Source organism: Nerophis lumbriciformis, linkage group LG34 (assembly GCF_033978685.3).
Source record: "Nerophis lumbriciformis linkage group LG34, RoL_Nlum_v2.1, whole genome shotgun sequence".
Classification (NCBI taxonomy): Eukaryota; Metazoa; Chordata; class Actinopteri; order Syngnathiformes; family Syngnathidae; genus Nerophis; species Nerophis lumbriciformis.
In genome coordinates this window covers 10,118,930-10,145,000 of record NC_084581.2, presented here as the reverse complement: position 1 = coordinate 10,145,000, position 26,071 = coordinate 10,118,930, and the positions used below count along the sequence as shown (strand labels likewise).

General features: G+C 37.3%; 1 protein-coding gene and 1 long non-coding RNA gene across 3 annotated transcripts in view; one reads left to right on the top strand and one right to left on the bottom strand.

Annotated features, from left to right (window-relative positions):
* The window catches only part of LOC133576296 (kelch-like protein 29), a 490,295-nt gene that overhangs the window by 115,545 nt on the left and 348,679 nt on the right, over positions 1-26,071 (bottom strand). The window lies entirely within an intron of this gene.
* Positions 9,787-10,692, top strand: LOC133576306 (uncharacterized). Its single transcript, XR_009811616.2, has 3 exons — positions 9,787-10,181; positions 10,319-10,411; positions 10,556-10,692. It is a non-coding gene; the product is annotated as an uncharacterized lncRNA (long non-coding RNA).

The window sequence follows — 26,071 nt, the reverse complement described above, 5'->3', positions numbered from 1 at the left end:
GCTGTGTGGACTCATCGATCGTTTATAAACGGATTTCGGAGAGGAAGTGACGTCAGAAAGAAGTGGATCTTAAAAGACCTGATCAGTGCTTTTTGTCTTTGCAGCGTCCAATCCTTTGGTTCTCTCCAACAAACTCAAGGTCTGGGTATTAAGGGATTCAGGACTCTGATACCAACCAAAACAGATTTGGCATGTTTGCTTCCACTACCCAAGTCCTCTAAAGCAAGACACCAATTAATTGATTTTTGAGAACCTCCTCACATTGAAATCCTGTGTCCTGGCTTAAGATGCACAACAGGGCTAAGTCTTCCAGACCCAACCTGAACCCTGTAGATCCTACCTGACCTGGATAAAAATTATAAAAACTGACACTAGTTGCTGAAGAGAGATCCCTCTTAAGGCCTTACATCTGTCCCTTCCGCCTCGTCTTACATCCCTCAAAGTGCATAAAGGCATATTTCAAGGATATGTTTCTACCACACTGCGTCCTAAAATCTGAATTTCTTCTCGTGAGGACCATTAAAGACCTTCTTCGGGCGAGTATTGCTCCATGCTACAAGGATGCAAGATGGCTGGACGCTACATTCGTCACACCGAAAATCTGTAATGCAAATACACACACACACCCAAGTCCATAACTTAATACGTTATGATTACTACCGATTTCTTGGCTCTTTTATGTTACTATGCTGACACAGCCCTTGCTGACAGTTAGCGTATTATTATTTGATGATAGTTATAATCTTGCCACACTACTTGTCAGTTGCCCTTTTCAGTGGCTTTTATAGATTACATTTTTGCCAAAGGACACTTGGGGGAAACGATCGTCCACTGAATTATACCTTTAAATGCGTTTTAATGGTCAATTACGTACATTTTAAACTACTTTAACTGGATGCAAAGCGGCATCTTTTTTGGGGGCCCCGTGTGTACCCTGCCTCCTCTCCTGCTCACAAAAGCATTCCACTGCAGCTCTTCTTGTCAGCTATCTGACGGCTGTCACTGCTTCCCAACGCTGAATAGCCTTAAGGACTTAAGTGGATCTCTGGCAAGCGATATGGCTCTCGCCTCTAATCAGCCACACTGTGAATAGAGACACTCAGTGGGGGCAGTGGGGGGTTGGTAGAGGCAGGGGTTCGGGGTGCAGACAATGGCCGTCCCGTCTTTCTCATAGCCTCACCTGAATGTCTGATGGAGGAGCTAATCATGGCTTCCTAGGGAGTGTGGGACTCAGCAGTGGAACAACCTGTCAGCGACCATGAAACTACACATGGCGGGCCCCGATTCTACTAGTGGCGCCCAGTGTGGTGGGACGCCAACATCTTAATACGGGAAGGACGTCAAGTGGGGGAACAAAGCTAGCTCTTTTCGTTTGTGTCGTCGGGCGGACGAAGAACAAGGCCAAGTTCAACATCGGTGATTGGACGCTACCCAGCTTAGCAACACATCTTCGGCCGCGCCAACCAATTGGCGCCGTCTGGTTCGGTAACCTATCAGTGAGTGTCAGAAGTTACGTGCCGAGCCCTGATAGGACGCCAAAAGAGGCAAGCGCCATTGGTTACCAAAATTGGAGCCATTTTAGGGATTGAAATGGATTTGACAGCACTGTTCCGCCATTTTGATGTCACGCCAAGTCTTACGTTTTGGTACGTAGAAGTGGACGGTCACAAGCAAATTATATAACATTTTTAAAAGAATTGTAACAAAACTGAAAACTCAGATTTATAGGGTACATTTTTTTAATCAAAAAAATATGATGATTTTGGTTATGATAATGTATGTAGTAATAAAAAAATAAAATAATATATGCACCTAAAAAGTATCAAAAATAAATTGTTAACTGTTTCATTTTGATGGTATTTTTTTTAATGTTATTTATACTTTTGTTGTTCATTGGTTATTATAACGCATGCTGTGATTGTAAATAACAAATAAAATAAAATAATTATTTTAAGTATTTTTTATTGATATGATTTGTATTTTTTTAGGTCATTAAAAAGTAAAAATAGTGTTTTACTTCAAATGTCCTGTTCTGGTGTTACTGACAGAAGGCTCTGACCTTTTTTCTTCTCTTTAAAATGTTCGATAGTCAACGGCGCTCGCTTAATTGGCCGGAAAACAAAACAAAACAGTGGCCGATCAATAATTCAATGAACTACTCTACCATCATGTTTTTATCCGTGGAGCGAGTATGGAGCGCAGACACATATTTTGTACCATGAAATAAATATTAAATGAAGTATATATTTTTAAGTGTTTCCAGTACATTTTATGTGGGTTATTTTTTTAGTTAAGAAAATCATTTTTCCTACATTTGTCATTATTGTATGACCAAAAATACATATATAAATCTGTATTTGCTGATAATGGCAGGTGATTAATCTAGTTTTAATCAAAATGTTTTTATTTAATATTTAAAAGGTCATTTTATTTGCTTCTTTGATAAAAAGATGATTCATTGAAGCTGAGGTCAAACAACCTTCATATCTGGAGGTAGAATTTCTTCACAATTTTATTGAAAGGCAAATTTGTGTAAAACCCGCTAAATACAACACGTTGGATACAAAATCTTAGGAATGTTCAATAAAAATGTCAGAATGTTCATCCCGAAAACAGCGACAACACTTTTTTTCATCTTTAATTGATGATCAACTAGAAATAGTAAACATTTCAAAATTCATTACATTAAAATGTATTCATTATTTAAATATTTATACACATTTTTTTATGGATGGAATGTGTTTTTGCTGTCTTAGTGCATACAGATTATTTTCTAAAATTCATTAAAATTGGCACATTTGACCCATTTAATAGTGAAATACTAATTATATTTACATGTTTGGGTACATGTCTACAGGCATTTTTCAAATATATACAGTATATACTTTATATTTTTTAAATAATAAAAACAAGTGTGTTATTATTCCTTTTATGTGTGATACTTCAATACATCATCTTATACCCTTAGATTTTCTTTTTATAAAAATAAACATTTAAAAAAATATATTTTGAAAGTATTCATAGCATAAAAAGGAGCCTAGATGCTGTTTTGGCTTGAATTCAAATGTTAGCTTGAAGTCCAATGCTAGATAACGCTCAATGTTTGCTATAAAAACAAATCTTAACACATTTCCTGGTCACCTGACACAATCCGATGGCACCAAAACGTGGGAAAATATTCCAATCAGCCACAATCGTTCCCAGGAAAAAAAAAAAGTTCAGTTTCAATCGTACAGAACTTTCCCCTCCCTCCGGCCAGGGCGCCGTGGTAAACCTTGGAGAAAAGTCCACGATGACGACGCTTTATGTCTCATTTTTTAATCCTAAAGAGCCCCTAAAGCCTCCCAGCAGCCGCGGGGGCCCTGCTATGACAGCCAAATAGTGAGGGGGGTACTCCAAGGACGCCCTTTGTGGTTGTCTCCAAAGTCGGGGCCTTGGAACCTGAGTGTAGACCCTGTCGGTCCAGAGGTCAGCCAGCACTGGGGGGACAGTGTCATAGCAAATCCGAGTACACGCTCTGGTGGGACGCAAGGTCTGTCGGTTGAAAAGACGCCATGAAGGGGAGCGAGGCTTTAGTTTTAGCTAGGCTGAATGGGAGGGGGGGCTCCAGAGGTTATGTATTATCTTTAATAAATTGAACAATACGATACTTAAAGACTCCAGAACACATAAAATAATAAAAACTTGTATTTTTCTATGCAATTTTGCCTTGCTAAGATTGTTAGGTGATTTATGCACTTATTAAAAGCTTTATTCAGCATACAACTATTCGAACGTGAGACGATTTTAGTTTTTATTTTATGTTGTAGAGTAATAAACATAATTAACAAACAAAAAACATTTTAAGGAATTTTCCAGTCCACGCAGTTTATGTAAATTTAAGGTTTCGAGCACAATTTTGTTAAAAAAAAATACTTTAAATGCACGTTTCATGTTGTGTATTGAATACAACCTCCCTCCCTAGACTACACATTTTGTCAAATATTTTTCTCCAGAATATTTTCACAAAAATGTCAACTTTATACTGTTTTTTTTCCCTGAAAAAATGCCTCAAAGTAACATTCTTCTTAAGTTATTGCAAAATCTATGACAGAAAAAAACGCTTTTGAATGATATTTTGTCTTACAAAAGGATGACTTAACTTTGACAGGGTTTTAACTTTCTTTTTATATTACATTAGAGTTTATTCAGTATATAATTGTACATTTCAATACTTTTTTTAATAGACTGACATTTAAAACCTTAAAGTGTTGATTTATTAAACTTTTTTGTGTTTTCCTGGAGTTATTTTCATAATTTGTCACGTTTATGATTTCTGCAAGCGGGCGAATCAGCAAATGACATTTTTTGGTTGATTTCATACGACTGAGTGACAGTTTTTGAATTATCTTTTTATTTCACGCCGCGGCAAAAATGCAAATCTATTCTCTTTGTAATCAAATGCAGCAGCGGCAAAGACGACGACAACAACAACACACCCGCCACAGAAATAACTCCAAGCGCAGCAAGAAGTGGCACGCAGGGAACACCTCCTGCCAAATCAGTCAAAGCGGAAGCAAACAGTGATTCTATGTGTTAACAAAAAAACAACAAAAAATGCAACCAATCAAGTCATATCATATGTATTTTCCACTCTATTGAAAATATTATATTCTTTAGTCTTTGTTAATGATAGCTGGAACAATAACTGCATAAATCTTTGTAATATTTACCATTACGACACTTCTGTTACTTTGATCCATAAAACATTGTGTAATGTTTCTGTCAGTTTTACATCTGTACTTTTTAATCATTTATCATGTACTTATTCATTATTACAAATGATTCCTTCTATTTTGCCTCCTTTATTCATTCTTTGTCACTAAATAAGATACAGTAGCAACTTTGTTGTTAAACACTTTTGTATTTTTCTTCTACAGGAAAATGGTAACTTGGATGAGAAAGAAACTATCAGGAACTGCCGAGACAAAAAATAAAGTACGATTTTAAAAACCTCTGCGGCTTCCCACTGTTTTGCCGAAGAATTGGTCTTTTTTTTTTAGCCAAAATACAATTGTTATTGAAGTAAAATTTCACATTTTAACTGAAATCTTACAAATTTATGAGTTTCATTCTTGTAATATCTCCCCTTTAATTTTGAAAACTATGACGAGTTCCACAAAAATCAGACTATCCTTAAACTTCTCAAAGTATTAAAAACATGTTTTATTCATGACTAATTGTTCTTACCCCTAATGAAATCGCTTTGAAACTTAATGTTATTTGGAAAACGGAAAATATTTTCATTAAATTCCATCTTTATTCTTTCGGGATTACAACTATTCAATAAAATACAGCTTTATTATTTTTTCTTAAACATAAAATGTTATTCATATCATATTACAACAACTTTTTTCAACGTAATTATTGCAAGATTAGGCATTTTTTGTCATGATGTTTTCCCCTTTATCTCTTAAACTATGACTATTTTCACCAAGTTCCAACTTTATTTCCGTAAGGTTGTGACAAATTCTAAAAATGTTTAATCATTTAGTCCAAAACAATTGTTGTTTTGTTTGTTTATCAAATATTACAGTAATTTCTTCTAAGATAATCACTCTTTAACTTAACTCTTGCAAGAGTGAGACTTTTTGTTTAAAACGTTGTCGACTTGATTTCTCAAAATGTTTTCTTTATATATATATATATATATATGATCCAGCGCCCCCCGCGACCCCAAAGGGAATAAGCGGTAGAAAATGGATGGATATATATATATATATATATATATATATATATATATATATATATATATATATTACTATATATGTATATATATATATATATATATATATATACATATACATACATATATATATGTATGTATATATTTATATATGAATACATGCATGTATATATATATAGATGTATATGTATTAATGTACATATATATACATGTATACATATATACATATATATACATATGTACATATACACATATATATATACATATGTGCATATAAATACATATATACATATACATATATACATACATATATATGTATGTATAAACATATATATATATATATATATATATACATATATGTATATACATATATACACATATGTATATACAAACCCTGTTTCCATATGAGTTGGGAAATTGTGTTAGATGTAAATATAAACAGAATACAATGATTTGCAAATCCTTTTCAACCCATATTCAATTGAATGCACTACAAAGACAAGATATTTGATGTTCAAACTCATAAATTTTTATTTTTTTTTTGCAAATAATAATTAACTTAGAATTTCATGGCTGCAACACGTGCCAGAGTAGTTAGTAAAGGGCATGTTCACCACTGTGTTACATGGCCTCTCCTTTTAACAACACTCACCCACTTCAGAAACCCACTGTCAGTAACTACAGTTGGTCACTACATCTGTAAGTGCAAGTTAAAACTCTCCTATGCAAGGCGAAAACCGTTTATCAACAACACCCAGAAACGCCGTCGGCTTCGCTGGGCCTGAGTCATGTCCTTCGGACCAAAGAGGAAAAGAACCATCCGGACTGTTATAAGCGCAAAGTTAAAAAGCCAGCATCTGTGATGGTATGGGGGTGTATTAGTGACCAAGACATGGGTAACTTACACATCTGTTGTCATGTCTGTGTAATCATCATGTTTTGTTTTAAGTCATGTTTTGTTTAGTTTCTGGCTTTTCACTCCCTTGTCTTGTCACCATAGTTACCCATTAGTTTTCACCTGTCACGTCACGCACCTGTTTCACGTCTTGAGTCACGCACCTGTTTTCGTTAATCATGTCTGTAGTATTTAAGTTCAGTGTTTTTCAGTTTGTCTTTCTGACGACCTCACACCACATTTATGCTCCGTCCATTGTTTCATGTCCATGTTCACGCTGCTCCTTTTTTGTCCAAGCCAAGTAAGTTTTTGTTCCATGTTTATAATCTTTTTGTTTTTCATAGTTTATTCTCCGCCACTGTGCGTGCTTTTCATTTGTACTTTTTGCTATAGTCTTTTGGTTTCATAGTTTATGATCCGCCACTGTGCGCGCTTTCATTTATCCCTTTTTTTGATATATTAAATTGATATATTAAAACCCGCCATGTACCTTAATTCACGTCTCGCCCGTGCCAACTTTCCGTTGCATCCTGGAAAAGCAAACACCCCGGACCAAGTCTTGACATCTGTGAAGGCGCCATTAATGCTGAAAGGTACATACAGGTTTTGGAGCAACATATGTTGCCATCCAAGCAACGCTACCATGGATGCCCCTGCTTATTTCAGCAAGACAATGCCAAGCCACGTGTTACATCAACGTGGCTTCATAGTAAAAGAGTGCGGGTACTACACTGGCCTGCCTGTAGTACAGACCTGTCTCCCATTGAAAATGTGTGGCGCATTATGAAGCCAAAAATACCACAACGGAGCCCCCCGGACTGTTGAACAACTTAAGCTGTACAACAAGCAAGAATGGGAAAGAATTCCACCTGAGAAGCTTAAAAAATTTGTCTCCTCAGTTCCCAATCGTTTATTGAGTGTTGTTAAAAAAAAAGGTGATGTAACACAGTGGTGAACATGCCCTTTCCCAACTACTTTGGGCCATGAAATTCTAAGTTAATTATTATTTGCAAAAAAAAAAAAAACGTTTATGAGTTTGAACATCAAATATCTTGTCTTTGTAGTGCATTCAATTGAATATGGGTTGAAAATGATTTGCAAATCATTGGATTCCGTTTATATTTACATCTAACACAATTTCCCAACTCATATGGAAACGGGGTTTGTATATATATATATATATATATATATATATATATATATATATATATATATATATATATATGTATATATATACATACATATATATATATATGTATACATATACATATATATATGTATATATAGTGTATGTATATATGTATATATATATATACATATATATACACATATACAGTATATATATACATATATATGTACATATATATATCTATACATATATGTATATATGTATATGTATATGTATATATATATATATATATATATATATATATATATGTATGTATATATACATATATAAATATATATATATATATACATATACATATATGTATATATACATAAATATATATACATACATACATATATATATATATATACATACATATATATATATATATATATATATATATATATATATATATATATATATATATATATATATATATAGTTAGTTTGTGTTAATATTTGCAAACCTACTATTTCCATGTACAGTGGTACCTTGACTCACGAGTTCCTCAATTTACGAGTTTTTCGGGATACGAGATGTCTCTCAGCTAATTGTAATGCTTGAAGTTACAAGCCTCCCTACCACGAGTTGGCCTAGTGCAGGGGTCGGCAACTCGTGGCTCCGGAGCCGCATGCGGCTCTTTGATCACTCTGATGCGGCTCAGCTGCATACTTGCCAACCCCCCCGATTTTCCCGGGAGACCTCCAGATTTCAGTGCCTCTCCCAGAAAACTCCCGGGATTAATATTCTCTGATTTTCACCCTTACAATACAATAATAATAAGGCCGTGCCATGATGGTACAGCATTTAGCGCCCTCTCCAATCTGTATAAACAGCGTGCCAGCCCAGCCTCTTGTTATATGCATCTTCTGCTTGCACACGTAAGTGACAGCAAGGCATACTTGGTCAACAGCCACACAGGTTACACTGACGGTGGCCATATAAAACAACTTTAACACTCTTACTAATAATGCGCCACACTTTGAACCAAAACCAAACAAGAATGACAAACACACCCCTATGCAGTGTTATTTCATTTTAAATTTTAAAAGATTTTTGTGGCTCCCATTGTTTTCTTTAATTTGTGAAACTGGTCAAAATGGCTCTTTGACTGGTAAAGGTTGCCGACCCCTGGTCTAGTGAATGTCACAGTGTACCCCGACCACATTTGGTCTTACTCGTTAGCATTAGCTTATAGCTAGAGATGGACATAACTTTGCTTTTTCAAGCATAGGAAGGAAGAAAGTGAGTGTGACGAACAGTGCTGAGAAGAAATGGATGATATTCATTGAATTAAAGAAAGAAATCATTAAAACATGACAGAGCGTGTAGCTAGCTAGCTTGGTGAAGTAGTTGGAGCGTTGCACTGCCAGTCGGCACTATACTGAAGCACGAGGAGTCCATAACTACAGCCAGGGACGTTAAAATAATATAAAAACACATTTACCTCTCCAAGGTAAATGCAATATTATTACATTACATTATAAACGTTTTTATGTAGTATATTCCATTGTTTTTGTTTTAATGCAATATCTCTTATCTAAAAGTAATTTTTATTTATTTAAAAAAGGCATGCTACATGTTAAAATTATGCTGTTTTGGGGCCCGTGGAGGATGGGGGCAAAACAATGGGTGATGTTGATTTTAAATAAGTGTTGTGAGCACAGCCGGCCCAAGCCATAAGCGTACTAAGCGCTTGCTTAGGGCCCCGCGGCCACCAGGGGGCCCCCAAAAGCAATTAACAAAAAATTCTTATTTTTTATTTTTTGCATGTACGAGTCTGACTGATGATTTCTAAATGATCAAAGATATATTATTGTACAAAAACACAATTTTAGGTCAACAGAGTGCTGCTGCTGATCTAGGCCTAGTGATTCTTCCTGCCTCTCTTTAAATGTAAAGCTGCCTCTGCTGCACCTGTGACGTTTGCCGCCTGCCGTGCAATGCCAGTGCGCACTGGGCATCAAAAGCGCAGATCGAGGCAAAACAATGTCACAAAAAAGGACATATCCTTCAGGTGCAGAAAAAAGGAAGAAGAAGAAAGTGGAAGAGGAGAAAAAATGCCATGATAAAGGTATGTTTGCATGACTTGGTAATAAAAAGTTTATCAAAGAGATTTGTAGCTGTAATTAGCTTTAGTTAGGTGACGTTAGCTAGCTAGCGCGGTGCTAGCAATATGTTTTTAGCATCAGGTTACTAGTGAGATATGTTGTTTGCACAAATTGTTTGCAGCAGAGCACGGTAATTTATGTGAGTAAAATAAACATTATTTTTTACATCAACTCATAAGTTATGTGAAACTTCCCCAGGAGAATGGTTAAAATACTTTGGAGGCACAGAATCAGCCCAGAGCCAGTTCACATCCTCAGGCTCAACTGTGAGTGATGAATCAGGTGAGGAAAAGACTGTCACCATACAGTATACATTTAATTTCTTAGTATAAACATTACAGCTGAAGGGAAATTAATGTAGTCAAAGTATCTCATTAATATGTGTGCCTATATGTATGTATGTATGTATTTCATCTTAGGTCCATCTCCATCTTCTACAGTGCTCTCTCACACACCTCCATCCTCTGTGCCCACTGTCCCCTCCATGTCTAAAACCACAGCTGATTTATCTAGTAAGTTAACTGCAAAACACCCTTTATAATTGCTCATTGTACTGCAGAACATTCTGAGATTAATAATTATGTCCAACAGTGCAATTTAATGACCTTATAGGTCCTTCTTTTTTAATCATTGTCTTTCTTTGGTCACTTCCTCAGCAACTTCCACCACAACGTCCCCTTCACACCATGGACCATCATCAGCTCCGCCAGTTGACCCAGCTGAGTGGCCTTCTTTCCTCTCAGATTCAGACAGGACTGAGCAGGTGATCAGAGGACCACTGTCTATTAAGGAGAACTTTTCATTCCCCAAACGGCATGATGGCCGAAGTTTTCATTATCATTATACCTACAGACAGCTAGTAAATGGGGAAAAAGTCAAGCGTAGCTGGCTGACTTATTCAAGAAGTAAAGATGCAGTCTATTGCTTTTGCTGCAAATTATTTTCCAAAAAGTCCTTAAAACTGGCAGCCGAGGGACAGCGGGATTGGGTCAACATAGGTGCACTGCTGAAACAGCATGAAAACAGTGAAGATCATTGTAGCAACATGGTGAAATGGAAGGAATTTGCCTTGCGTCTTTCAAAGGGGAAAACTATTGATGAATTTAACTTCAGTAGACTGCGCTCTCTTTGTACAAAGTAAACATTAAATATGAACAATTAACTAAAAATATAAACTAGTAATTAAAGACTAATATGTACAAGACTGATGAGACAAGATGACACTTTTACTGTAAATACAAAGCTTTATCACTTGGACTGTTCAACCCCAGGCCACTCTTGTAGCTGAATGTTTTCTACATTTTAAGATTAGGAACCATATGTGGCACCCTGGACATCATTCGTTAATTCATTGGTATTATTTATGTTCTTAACTGGGCCACCCCCATATCTTTATAAATGACATGTCATTTGTAAAGACATGCCAGGCTGACAATAGGATAATGTAAACAACACTGCCAGAGCCGCAATGAGTTTATAGTAGGTGTGTGAATGATCAACAATCAATATTATTGGCAGAAATAGAGGGCCCCAAAATCAAATTTTGCTTAGGGCCCCATGGAGGCTTGGGCCGGCACTGGTTGTGAGTTCTGAGCTCGGTCATATAACCAATTAAGTGTGTAAGTTGATGTATTACTGTGCCAAACTATTCATTCCACACACATCCCACACAAAACTCAGATCTGCATTTACTGCTTCCTGCTCCTTTTAGGACATGATGAATTGTGCAAGTGTAAACATGTGATGTAACTTTGTTACGTGTGTCCGAATGAAGCACAACCATTCCCATCATTCACAATAACGCTTACTTTCAAATTGACTTTTTTCTAGTATTTTGGTCTTATATAGAAATATTAGTAAGCTGAAACTTTAGAAACAGCGCTATAAATATTGTTAAATGAATTGAAGCTGCATTATTGTCATCTTTGCCAATTTTTGATATTGAATGGCATTAGTGACACAAATTGGGCTGTCGCACATTTTCTCACTTGTTTTGCACGTTTCCACACTTTTACACATGATTTTTACATCCAACAACACCTCATCATAAACGTGTAAACATTTCTTTTTCCAGATGATGACTTTAATGCGGCGCCTTCACACTAGTTTTAACCATCAGTGGCGTCAAGAAACACACATGCATTAACGGGAATACTTTTTTTTCACAGCTTCCTACAAGTCATTTCCGCTACCTAAAGAGACGTCCAATCATGTGCACAATTTTATGTGGATGTTCTGCTACGTGTGACCTGTGGATGTCGCTTCCTTTTGCACAAATGACAACATTAAGTGCCAAAAAATTGTGAATATTTATTCATGTGTCGCTTAATAACATAATACACTAAAATAATGTAATTTTAATGTTGATGTGTGTCAAAAACAACATTATCTTTTTTTTACGTTAAAATACTTGTTTCTAAATTCCCACTTAATTCTCAAAACATTGCAAGTATATTCTATTGGGAAAAAAAACATAAGCGTTATTATTTGGCCAAAACATTTAACTTTGTAAATATTTTGTTGTAAAATGACGACATTCTTTCTCGTAATATAACCACTTTTATTTCTAAAACTATGACTAATTTGCACTATTTGTTTTACAATACGAAGGTCCTGAGTAGTCCTGAGTTCAATCCCGGGCTCGGGATCTTTCTGTGTGGAGTTTGCATGTTCTCCCCGTGACTGCATGGGTTCTCTCCAGGTACTCCGGCTTCCTCCCACCTCCAAAGACATGCACCTGGGGATAGGTTGATTGGCAACACTAAATTGACCCTGGTGTGTGAATGTGAGTGTGAATGTTGTCTGTCTATCTGTGTTGGCCCTGCGATGAGGTAGTGACTTGTCCAGGGTGTACCCCACCGGACCCCCCGCGACTCCAAAAGGGACAAGCGGTAGAAAATGGATGGATGGATGGAATTTTGTAAGAATATTACAATTATAGAATTGTCTTAAAAAAATACACCCTTTGTCTTTTGTTCTCAAACCTGAAAATGTTTTTAACAAGAAGTTACATCCTATTTTAACACAACATTCACATGTTAACCTTATTTTGGCAAGATTAAAACTTTTTTTCTTGTAATATCACCTATATTAAAAATGTGACTGTTTTGGCTACATTCATTTTTACCAAATGTTATTATTTTAAGATGAGAATAATTTTCAAAAAAATACACACAATTAGATTTTCTTTTTTTTTTCCACAAAAAAAAAAAAAAAAAAAAAAAAAAAGAGTAACTATTTGATTTAATTATTTTTTTTATTAAAAAAAACACACGCAAAATTAATTCTTAATGGATTGTGACTTCTTTCTGAAGAGCTATAGTTTATAAGTTACTGCTTGTAGTTAATATTCACAGCAGTGCTTATCAAGAAAAGAACTATTCCAAACTTACATTCATTCCACACACATCCCACATGAATGACCCGGACACAAAATTTCCATATTTCCATATCCCTGATATCAATTAATTGGGTTTTAGATGAAAAAACACCACTTTGAATTCAATCTCCAAATGTGCACTAATCACATAGAAGGAACACTGAATTAATAAGTAATCAGGAAATAATTAAGCACTCGATTAATGATGAGCAGCTGCTCTGACTGTCTTTAAGGGCCGTGGCCTACCATTGGCCGGCTGAGAGCCAATCACAAAACAGAGGAACGAAACACCTGCAGCACAAAACAGCCATGTTGTTAAAAAACGTCGACAGCACCCACTGATTCTGCTAGCCAAAACAAAAAATATGAGTCTGACGTTAAATAGCCAGTCACTGGCTATTGCCAGGCTTTGCTAAACATCTTAAAAAGCACCCATGACCTCTGCCAGCTATCCATCAGTCTGCCACAGACGTGAGAGCTGTTAGTAGTGATGGTCAGATGAGGCTTCATGAAGCATTGAACCACTTCAGCCAATTGGTTCGAAGCTTCAATAAATGCTTCGGCACAAGACCAAATATATAATTACAAACAGCTGTATCTTAACCAAGTAAAGTGTGATTCATTAAGTTGTACAGAACAGAGGAGATTTGGTTTATTTTTATTTTTGGTTTTAGGCGATTCTTTTATTTTTAATTTTTTGACAAAAGCTCTCCATCATGCAGCTATTGATTTCTGGTAGCTGGTCAAAAATACTGAACACAAAATGTGTTAGTTTATTAAATGTAACGTTTACAGTGATAAACACATTCGAGAAGTGAAGTTTTCCGAGAATCAAACCCAAAATGTCCATGCGTGAACAATTATGTTACCCAATGTCTGCCAAAGTCACCAATACAAGTTAACTATTAAATATTCATAACAAGGTGGTAATTGGTTTGGATTAAGTTTGTTGTCTTTCTTTGATTCTATTGGCATTTAAAAAAAAAAAAGTTTATTCTCTATCCAGATTCCGAGCTGTCCGCAACTCTCAAAAGCCACATTTTCAATCGAGTTTATGAGTTGTCAAATCTCCAGTAAAATCTAACCCGCGTCCTGAAACAGTCACCTGGTGCAGGCGAGCAGCGAGGCTTCACACGTCCTCCCCTACATGTAACAAGCCTCGATATGCGCTTCGCGGAAACACCCCCGCCATTACTCGACACACGCCTCAAAGCCTCGGCACATTCCGTCCCATCTCTAGCTGTAAGTTTAATTATTTTGTATTTCTTCAAATAGGCTAACCTAACATGATGTTGCTGTTAACATGTAATGTTAACATGTAGCTCACATAGCTATGCCACTTTAGCATTGCTAACATTACTCAGTGGCCTAGTGGTTAGAGTGTCCACCCTTAAATTGGTAGGTTGTGAGTTCAAACCCCAGCCGAGTCATACCAAAGACTATAAAAATGGGACCCATTACCTCCCTGCTTGGCACTCAGCATCAAGGGTTGGAATTGGGGGTTAAATCACCAAAATGATTCCCGGGCGCGGCCACCGCTGCAGCTCACTGCTCCCCTCACCTCCCAGGGGGTGATCGAGGGTGATGGGTCAAATGCAGAGATTAATTTCGCCACACCTAGTGTGTGTGACAATCATTGGTACTTTAACTTTAATTTGCGCCCTCCTGTCCCACTCTTTAATGTTACATTGTTTTATGTGATATATGGCTGAGTTGCAGAGTTACAGTATACTGTATATGTAAAAAAGTGGTACACAATAACGCCTAATAACAAACACAGCTCAATAGCATTAACGCTACAAAGCTGAGCAGATTAGTAGAGACATCTACCGCCCCCATCAAGGACTTTTTTCGCTGCAGGACTCTGGAAAGAGGGTCCACAGCCTCCGAAGCAGAACTTCTGGGTTCTGTAACAGCTTTTTCCCACATGCCATAAGACTTTTGAACACCAAAAACAATCCCTCCATTTTCCCTCAAATCTCCACATCACTGGACTGTAAAATACAATATAACGTACATCACAAACATGCAATAAATGTATTTTATGTAAACATTGCTGCTGTTTTTCATTTAAATGCAGTACAGGCCAAAAGTTTGGCCACACCTTCTCATTCAATGCGTTTTCTTTATTTTCAGGACTATTTACATGGTAGATTGTCACTGAAGACATCAAAACTATGAATGAACACATGTGGAGTTATGTACTTAACAAAAAAAAGGAGAAATAACTGAAAACATGTTTTATATTCTAGTTTCTTCAAAATAGCCACCCTTTGCTCTGATTACTGCTTTGCACACTCTTGGCATTCTCTCGATGAGCTTCAAGAGGTAGTCACCTGAAATTGTTTTCACTTCACAGGTGTGCTTGAAGCTCATCGAGAGAATGCCAAGAGTGTGCAAGGCAGTAATCAGAGCAAAGGGTGGCTATTTTTGAAGAAACTAGAATATAAAACATGTTTTCAGTTATTTCACATTTGTTCATGTGTTCATTCATAGTTATGATGCCTTCAGTGACAATCTACAATGTAAATAGTCATAAAAACAAAGAAAACACATTGAATGAGAAGGTGTGTCCAAACTTTTGGCCTGGACTGTACCTGCTGCTGTTTTAATCTTGCACTACAACGAGCCAAATGCAACAAGATGTTGTTCTTAACTGCGCTGTGAAGTACACATTTGAATGACAATTAATAAAGTCTAAGTCTAAGATACACAAAAAGTGTGTTCCCAATAGGGCTTACTAAAAGTACTTTTGAACTGTCTAACCTCCAGCATCAAAACTAACTCACTTCTAATACACTATTGTGAAACATTACAGCCTTGGTTAAAATTGCTTTAAAAAAAATCCTATAATATCGGATTTTTAAAAGAATAAGATGGATCCCTTGCTGCACAGTCATGGTTTGATATTTGTGACCTTGCATATTTAACACCACCCCCCTTAACAATTTTGTTTTGTTTAAAAAAAAAAAAAAGTGTTTGTTTTTTTTACAAAAAAAAAATCCAAACAAATTCAATATTAAGTGGCCAGAATAATAATTAAAATAATATAGAAATACAATAATTATTCACTTAAATATAATTATAAATCTGTCTAGTTTTCCTTTACTTTAGAGCAGGGGTGCCCACTCTTTTTTAGCAAGCTAGCTACTTTTCAAATGACCAAATCGAGGTGGTCTACCTCATCTTCCTATATTTATATGTTGGTTGTAAGGTATACCAGTATTAGTATAGTACCGCGAAACTAATGAATCATATTTGGTACTATACCGCCTCTAAAAAGTACCGATCCTGTAACTACTTGGTATCGGATTGATACCTAAATTTGTGGTATCATCCAAAACTAATGTAAAGTATCAAACAACAGAAGAATAAATGATTATTACATTTTAACAGAAGTGTAGATATAACATGTTAAAAGAGAAAGTAAGCAGATGGAAAATGGAAAATGACACATCGTTACCGCATATGTCAGCAGACTAAATTAGGAGCTTTTGTTTGCTTACTTACTACTAAAAGACAAATTGTCTTGTATGTTAACTATTTCATTTAAGGTACCCTACAATTTTTTGTTAAAATAAAGCCAATAATGCCATTTTTTGTGGTCCCCTTTATTTAGAAAAGTACCGAAAAGTATCAAAATACATTTTGGTACCGGTACCAAAATATTGGTATCGGGACGACACTAGTATATATATATATATATATATATATATATATATATATATATATATATATATATGTGTACGGTATGTATGAAACAAACATTTTTGTTGACATGTTAAAGGTGTGTAATAAAAATAAAAGCATGTTTAACACATACAGGTTCCTTTCTTTCATGAACACAATATTATAAGTTGGTGTATTACCTCATTCTGAAGACTTGCATTGATTGGAACCAGACAAGATTCACATTAGTGCTGATAATTCCCACATTTTACAATGTGGAAGAGAAAAAAAGTCCTCCTTTCTGTCCAACAACACATGACAGATTGACGGTTGGTTTTTCGCATCTTATTTGTCCAGCTTCCATACTTTACAAGAAATACATTGGAGGCAAACTGCGTAGCTTGCTAGCTTGTGTGCGCTAGCTTTCTGTGACTATTATTTTGTTAGCACATGCAGGATAGATCAGCACTTTTATTGTGAAGACAGACACTGTGCGGTCAGTTTTCAGGCTTTTGACAGCCGGTACGGCGAAAGGATCTGTTGAAATAGTAAAAGTGTTTCTCACCTTCCTGATGGTCGTTTTTTTCTTAATAATGAGCTCGCAACAGTTATCTCACAACATCCTCAGGTGCCATGAATGTCAATCAAGTGACAAAAGTGACATCATTGTGAAGATTGATGATCGCAAAATTGTAGGTCTATTTTTTTAATGCCTGGCTGCCAATCGACAGACACACCCTCCACAGTCGACCGGTAGCTTGCGATGGACCTAATGGGCACCACTGTTTTAGAGTGTAGCGTAGAGATTAGCTGAATTACATATAATTATCATCTGTGGGTAATACAAATCATAATATTGCATCATTATAATTATGATTATATCACCATTAGTGCATCGCCTGTGGGTTAAACCTCTCTCTGCATTTAAAACATAGTAACGCCTGTATTTCCAAGTTTAATCCAGGGGCTTTGAACACACCACAGTTATGGGCAAAGTGATGCAAAAGTGAAACTCAAACATGACTTTCTGTTATTTTGCCACAGGTTGATTTAGTGTATTTTTACATTCCATCTATCACCTTATCCATGTACCAAAACGCTGGTGCTGTGTGTGAATGCTTCAATGAAGTGATCAAAGTAAGGTTTGCCGCTATCCGAGTAGAACAAACTATTTTTCATTTTTGATATGGAGTGTAGATTGTCTTAAGACTTTCTCAAGCAACCTTATCATTGTTCCATAATAAGGCTATATTTATTTTATATAAACATTTAGGACAATTATACCTATGAAGGTTCTCATTCATCCAGGTCGTTGTCATCTAAAAAGTTAAAGTTAAAGTACCAATGATTGTCACACACACACTAGGTGTGGCGAAATTATTCTCTGCATTTGACCCATCACCCTTGATCACCCCCTGGGAGGTGAGGGGAGCAGTGAGCAGCAGCAGTGGCCGCGCCCGGGAATCATTTTTGGTGATTTAACCCCCAATTCCAACCCTTGTTGCTGAGTGCCAAGCAGGGAAGTAATGGGTCCCATTTTTATAATCTTTGGTATGACTCGGCCGGGGTTTGAACTCACAACCTACCGATCTCAGGGCGGACACTCTAACCACTAGGTCAATCTCAGGTCATTCAATCGTTTGCAACTGGACTGCTTGGTTTGCCTTGGAAGACGCTTAGTCCGCTCATCCGAGTAGGCTTAATCAGTTTGTGCTGTTAGACTTAGATTGGTCAGATCATTTAGGACAACTATAGTTTGTTTTTTTATAACTTAACATATTTTAATGACATAATAAAATATTCAAACTTTACTAAAGGCCTGTTGTTGTATCGAGATGTGGCGTCCTTACTTTCCCCTTCACTTCTATGTCTCTGAGATCAATCACCATTAAAAATAGCTACAAATAAATCAGAAGTTACACACCAGTTACTCAGTATTTGAATAGTTTTTCACAATATTTGGATGACTACTTCTTACTTATACTCGTGTCAGTCTAAAGCATGGGTGTCAAACTAGATTTTGTTCAGGGCCACATCACAGTAAGGGCTGCCCTCAGAGAGCCAACAATTAATATTGTTGAAATGTAATGTAAAATTGCTTTATGAGATTATTAAAAAAATGCCTACACAGATATTTACCTATTTATTTTAATTTTAACAAATATTGTTTGGAATACCATCCATCCATCCATTTTCTACCGCTTGTCCCTTTTAGGGTGGCGGGGGGTGCTGGAGCCTATCTCAGCTGCATTCGGGCGGAAGGCTGGGTACACCCTGGACAAGTCGCCACCTCATCGCAGGGCCAACACAGATAGACAGACAACATTCACACTCACATTCACACACTAGGTCCAATCAACCTATCCCCAGGTGCATGTCTTTGGAAGTGGGAGGAAGCCGGAGTACCCGGAGAGAACCCACGCAGTCACGGGGAGAACATGCAAACTCCACACAGAAAGATCCCGAGCCCGGGATTGAACTCGGGACTACTCGGGACCTTCGTAATGTGAGGCACATGCACTAACCCCTGTGTACATGTTAACATAATGTTTTTTGCATGATCAGATCATATTAAAGTTTAAAAGACATGCATATGTATGCAGCACATGCAATTTCTCTGTCAAATTGAAAAAACAAATATATTTAGTAAGAGTGATGAAATACTTTGATGCACATTCTTTCGCAGGCCACACAAGACTTAGACTTAGACTTACACTTAGACTTCCTCTTTATTATCATTCAAATTTGAACTTTACAGTGCCGATAAACCGATCTACCTGGCCAGGTCTGGCCCCGAGCCTTGAGTTTAACACTTGTGCTCTAAAGTAACAATAGTCTTATTTGAACACCGTATTTTTCGGACCATAAGGCACACCGGATTAAAATTATATTATGATTTTTTTCTACATTTAAAAACCTTCCTTGTTGTCTATATAACATGTAATGGTTATTTTGTCAAAATGTTGCATAGATTATGTTTTACGGACCATTTTTCTGATGTCTCTATAGGATGCACCTTTTTTTGGGTGGTTTTATTTACATGCCTCAACTTCGACAGCGTCTTCTCTCTGTCATCTTTTGTTGTAGTTTTTAGTACTTCCATAGCATGTCTTCTGACAAATATAAGTTAGAACTGTACACGTCTTTATATTAGAAATGGCAACAGTGGAGGATGAATGCCCCATAACAAGAGTTTAGAGAAAAAGAAAGAGCTTATTGACTACGGAGCGGACTACAATGGCGGACGCGCGCCGGGATTTATGCAGATCCCAAATACAAAGAAAAGTTGGTTTTGCATAATAGGGAAAAACTAAACGCCAGATACGTTTCCTAATAGGTGTCAATTTTGTGTCCTTATACACACACGCCATAAAATTACTCATATGTTGAAGCACAGTACGTCTGACTACGGTAGCCGTAATGCTCCGACAATCCATCAAGCGGTGCGGCTTTGTAGCTTTACAAAGTGGCTAGCATTAACACACCTGCCGGTGACGATGCCAAGCTAATTAGCTGCATTCGCAGCATGTGTGTGCAGTGTAACCAAATCCTAAGTAAGGGTCAAAATGGCGGTCAAAAGGGCAGCAGCAGGGAGTGCGGTGACTTGCATAGTCCGTGGACTTTGTTCAACCATTTGAACTGCTCTAAAACAATAACAAAACAGTCCAACCCCAAAAGTGCCTGTTGGAGAAAGTATGAAAAACTTTCCAAATTTTACATCCAGGAAGATCTCCCAGGAGTGAATCATCTTGGGTATGGATACATACCCGAGATGTTTGCCGCATCCACTAACCGTATTAGTGGAGGCGGCACTTGCTGCCTCCACTAACACGGAGACGAAAGAAAGATTTTCATGTAATTATCTCCTATTACCTGCTTCTGTCCGGCGACATCAACCTATGTCCAGGTCCAGGATCTGTCGGCATCGGGATGACTGTTGCGACTTTGACACAGTAGGCCAGCTAACAAAATCCAGCAGCAACTATCATCGCTGCGAGGTAGACTTCATCTACCTCCACCAGTGTTCCAGCGGCTGTCTCTCCCTGTCCTCGGTCCCGACAGCATGAAGCCTGATGGCAGTAATCCGATCTTGGATGAGATACTGGCGGTGCTCCAGGCCTCAAAGACAGCGCGTCATGACAGGACTCCGGGTACCAGCGACGTTGCTCCCTGGCGAGGCTACCCACCTAGCAGCTCATAGTAGGCTGTCACCCGGTGTTGCACCAGTACACCGGATACCACCATCACTGTCGGCTTGCTGCCTGATAGCAGTTATCTAGTGTCTGGACACACATCGACTACACTCCAGACACTCCCTCTTATGGTGCGATGCAGCAGAGCCAGGATAACAACAGCATCACTCCCCGGCAAGGCTAACCGACCCTGGCTATCAACAGTGCCGCGTTGCCGTCACAATGCCTATCAGCTCTTAATTGACTGTCACCCCGGTGTTGCACCAGCACATTGGTTACCACCACCGTAGGCTCGCTGCATGATTTTTTCAGACACTTAATCAGGCCAAAATAATATGGGACCCACGGCACAAAGTTAGAGGACTGTCCTGTGGGCATTTAATTATCAGAAGCATGGTCAACCAACATGAACAGCTAGAACATTTACTGGTTAATTCAAACATTCAGTACGTTTCCATGCACCAAATTAATTTGATTTCTCAAATAGTTCGGTTTTCTGTACTTTCACGCCTTCATGTGAAGTCCCAGTGTCCATGCACACTCTCTAACAACTATTGGTCATATGCTGTGTGCCTCATGTCCTTTTAGCGCAGATAAATGTGTTGCTTTTACGGTTGACCTATGACGTCACACAAAATCACGATACTGTATCTTTCCCGCAAAAGCCCAGTTCTTGTTGTGCTTGATGTCCTCTGTAATATTGGCACAGATGACAAATATTACGTCTCTAATGGCTATACTGATGTTAAATAGCAGAGAGCATCAAGAAATTATCTTAGATTGCGCTACGAACATGACACTACTACCAAAAAGGTCTTGGAGTTCCTGTATTGGAGGACGCGGCTCTGAAACAAAGACTGGTGGGAGAGTTTATTCAATTAGCTCTGTGGATCAACAGAAAAAGTTTTAATTTAAAAGGAAAAGACTGTTCGTGCCAGCTTCAGATGGGGGTTGCAAACTTCAAACTTGCTCTTTGTTGTGTACAAACTTGCCAGTTGTGAGGAATACATAGTTATTGCTAACCAATTTGGAGTACGCAAATGTAGCGTGAAAAGGTTTGTGGACGCTTTCTTCTCGTAATATTCCTGCCTCATTATCTTGCGTCTCAGGAGTCCACCGAATGAAGCCGCGGTATTGTACATTTTCTTTGCTACGTTTTTAAATACATCTCAGTTTTTTTCTTTCTCCCATCGATGCACTTCAAAATGTTTTGTTCTTTTTCATTTGTGAAGCAAATAAACAGTGTCTTCTTCATTACAATTGTATATCAAAAACATCTTGCAATGCAAACAGATTAAATGGCCAGAGGAAGTTGAGCTAGAATGTGTTGGAGTGGAGGTTACATTTTCAACTAAGATGTCCTTTGTTTTGATCTGTCTGTACCACCATCCAACTGCCAAAGTCAATTTCTATGTTCAGTTAAAATCAGTGACTTTAACAAGGAAGTTAGTTTTTGGTGATCTAATATGTTATTTGGGAGAATAAAAAGTGTAGCAGAAATCTTATAAACAATTCACAGATCAATATAACCTCTTACAGCTTGTGCAACAGCTCACTAGATTTACTAGACACTCTAAAACCAAAATACATCCGCGTTTAAGAATACATCTTAGAGAATCAACAAAACTTGCAATTATCTGACCGACTTGTCAGACAATATAATAATTTTCTTTTCAGGAAAACTAATTAGATGTGGTCATGATAACTCTCTCCACTGTCCCTCTTGCGAAAAGTCAGAACGGCTAAGAATACCGAAGACTGAAATGGAAAAATGTAGAAATTGGTCTGTGCACGGGTGGACGATAATTGTAACATCTCTATGTCACTGATTCCAAAAACAATGATTGGTTTTATTAAAAATATTGGACAGAAACTGAAGAAAATAAACCACCTTCCCTGGCTGAAAAGTACAATATGGTAACTGATGAATCAGAAGGATCATGCACTTAAGAGAGCCCTCAAGACGAAATCAACAAACAATAGACATAAGGTCACATCACTAAGGTATAAAGTGACGAAAGAAATCAGAAGAGCAAAGGCAAACTTTTTATTAATGTCATAATCAATGCCAGAGGCAACGCTAAGGAGAGTTGGACAGAAATAAAGAAACTAACAGGAAATTATACTATAAATAAGAACATTAGATAGTTGCAAATGGAAATCTACCTCATGATTCAAATGAGATTGCAACAGACCTAAACAAATACTTATTTGACTAAAAAAAATTGGCCAATAACTCCTGTCCACAAATTCAACTAATAATGCCTGTGAATACCGCTACTCCGATTTTTAATATCAATGAAGTGTCTCAGTTATATGTAAATAGAGTTATCTGTGGGATGAAGAACTCAAAAGTCAAGGACACATTTTATATGGACACAATGTTTCTCAAAACTCAAACAATCGCTCAATGCTCCAATCACCGGCATCATTAACAAATATATAATTGAAGGTACATTTTCAAACTCTGGAGTAATGCAGTTGTTACTCCAATCTTTAAACCTGCAACAATAAGTAACTACAGAACGATAAGCATTCTCCCTGCAGTTTCCACAGTAGCTGAAAACCTGGTGGCAGAGCAGTTCATTAAACATTTGAATAATAGTCCATACAACTGAAACCCAATGCAGTTTGGGCTCTGTACTGAGGATGTCGTTGTGGCTTGTGCAGCCCTTTGAGACACTTGTGATTTAGGGCTATATAAATAAACATTGATTGATTGATTGATTGATTGAAAAAGAATATTCTACTGAGACAGCCATTTTTTTCTTTTTAAAAGTCTAAAATTGACAGCGGTGGTGTAATAGGAGCTGTTTTTCTTAATGAGAAGAAGGCGTTTGATGCTGTGAATCATCAAATTTCATTAACTAACTAGACACAATACTACATCTGAAACATCGGACAATACTCTTGGTGTACCTCAAGGTTCGGATTTGGGACCATTGTTGTTTAGTCTGTACATTAATGATCTGCCAAATAGCTGTTCGTCAATCGTAGCTTTCCAGATGGTTGCTAATGATGCTTTTGTGTATGTGCATGCAAAAACTAACTGCCAAGTTGCACAGGATCTATCAAATGCTATGTCCAGAGTGTCAAACTGGTTGAAACTTTCTTATCTGCATCTTAAGGAATAAAAAACTTTTTTGCATGTTTTCTTTTTTTTTTTTAAGAAAGCAAATACTGATATAACTCCTGATGTGTATTTAAATGGAATAAAGCTTGAAGTTGTACATGAGTTTAAATATCTAGGAATTATTATTGACTCACAGCTATGTTTTAAACAACACGTTCAAGAAACTGAATAGAATACAATACAATCTGTAAAAGTTTAGAAACATTTAAAATAACTTAACTGTTGACTTTGCAAAATGATATCTAAATGCAAAGATCATGCATGCAAGTCCACAATAAAGGCTGTCAAAATTGCATACAAGCAAGCTCTCGAAGTCTTAAGACAAAAAACCCAACACACACCATCCTTGTAACATCTTAAAGAAACATGAATTGCTAAGCTGGAAAAATCTAAAAAGTTGGGAGAGTGGCCATGCCAGCAACCTGAGGGTTCCTGGTTCAATCCCCACCTTCTACCAACCTCGTCAGGTCCGTTGTGTCCTTGAGCAAGACACTTTGCCCTTGCTCCTGATGGGTCATGGTTAGGACCTTGCATGGCCGCTCCCGCCATCAGTGTGTGAATGTGTGTGTGAATGGGTGAATGTGGAAATAGTGTCAAAGCGCTTTGAGTACCTCGAAGGTAGAAAAGCGCTACACAAGTATAACTCATTTACCATTTGTGACCTTGTCTGCTTACAGACACTTTGTTACAGTATGTATGCAAATGTTGTGAAATAGTGCACACCTAATCACAATTATGTATGCTAACCTATGCAATAACACCTGCACACACACATCTGTGTGTGCAAAATAAGTGCAATAGGGCAATGTGCAATTTACACCAGCACTTTACAAACTTGTGAATTAGCACTTTGGCAATGGGCAATGTGTAATTATGTTCTTGTATATCTTAACACTCAAGGACTTTAGCACTTAAGCTCTCTTACACAGAGATCCAAATTTCTATGGTCATTTAATTGCTGATCTGCCATTAGTCATTTGATTTATTGTTTCCTTTTTTTTAGTCCTACTGTACTTTCTATTATTATTGTTTTATTGTTGTATATGGCCTTGTCCTGTTGTTCGGTGCTGTCCTGTTCCTATGTGTTTGGCATTAATTGCCGCAGGGACGAACGATGGAAATTAGCGATTGGCTACAATATTGCATAAAAACATCTGTTTGTTCATCAATATGCAATATCCTGTTTTAAATATCATGTCAAAGTCGTACTAAAACATTTTGACAGATTTTTGAGCGCCGTGTGTAATGTTCTATATTCTCAAGGAAACATCAAAGTGTTGGTCTTGCTTGCTTACTGGTACTTGCTAGCGTCATTTATTGAACAGTCAACCTGCAGTCCTCACGTATCTCTTAAGTGTGACTGCCATCTACTGGTCACACCTATTATTACACCATGTACCATATAACTTTTGGTTTGAGGTCAGTAAGCACAACCAGAAGTAATACATACATGAGACGCACCGAGTATAAGGCGCAATGTTGATTTTTGAGAAAATGAAAGGATTTTAAGTGCACCTTATAGTCTAAAAAACACGGTACAATTTTTGGCTACTCTAGCCACATGTGTGTTGTTTCTACAATAACATATTAACATGTCATGTCATGTCTGGTATAGTTGTTGGTTACAAGATAACCATCAAGATTGCTAGTTTTGAGTGCGTTTGCGGTGGAGTTTTACCTTCATGGCCTGCTGTGCCATGCCAGTCAACCAGCTATAATCTGCCCACCTTGTTCCTCCGCCCCCCAGCATGCACTTGTGGTAATACCTGCCTGTCACAGTGTGCACTCCACACTCCAC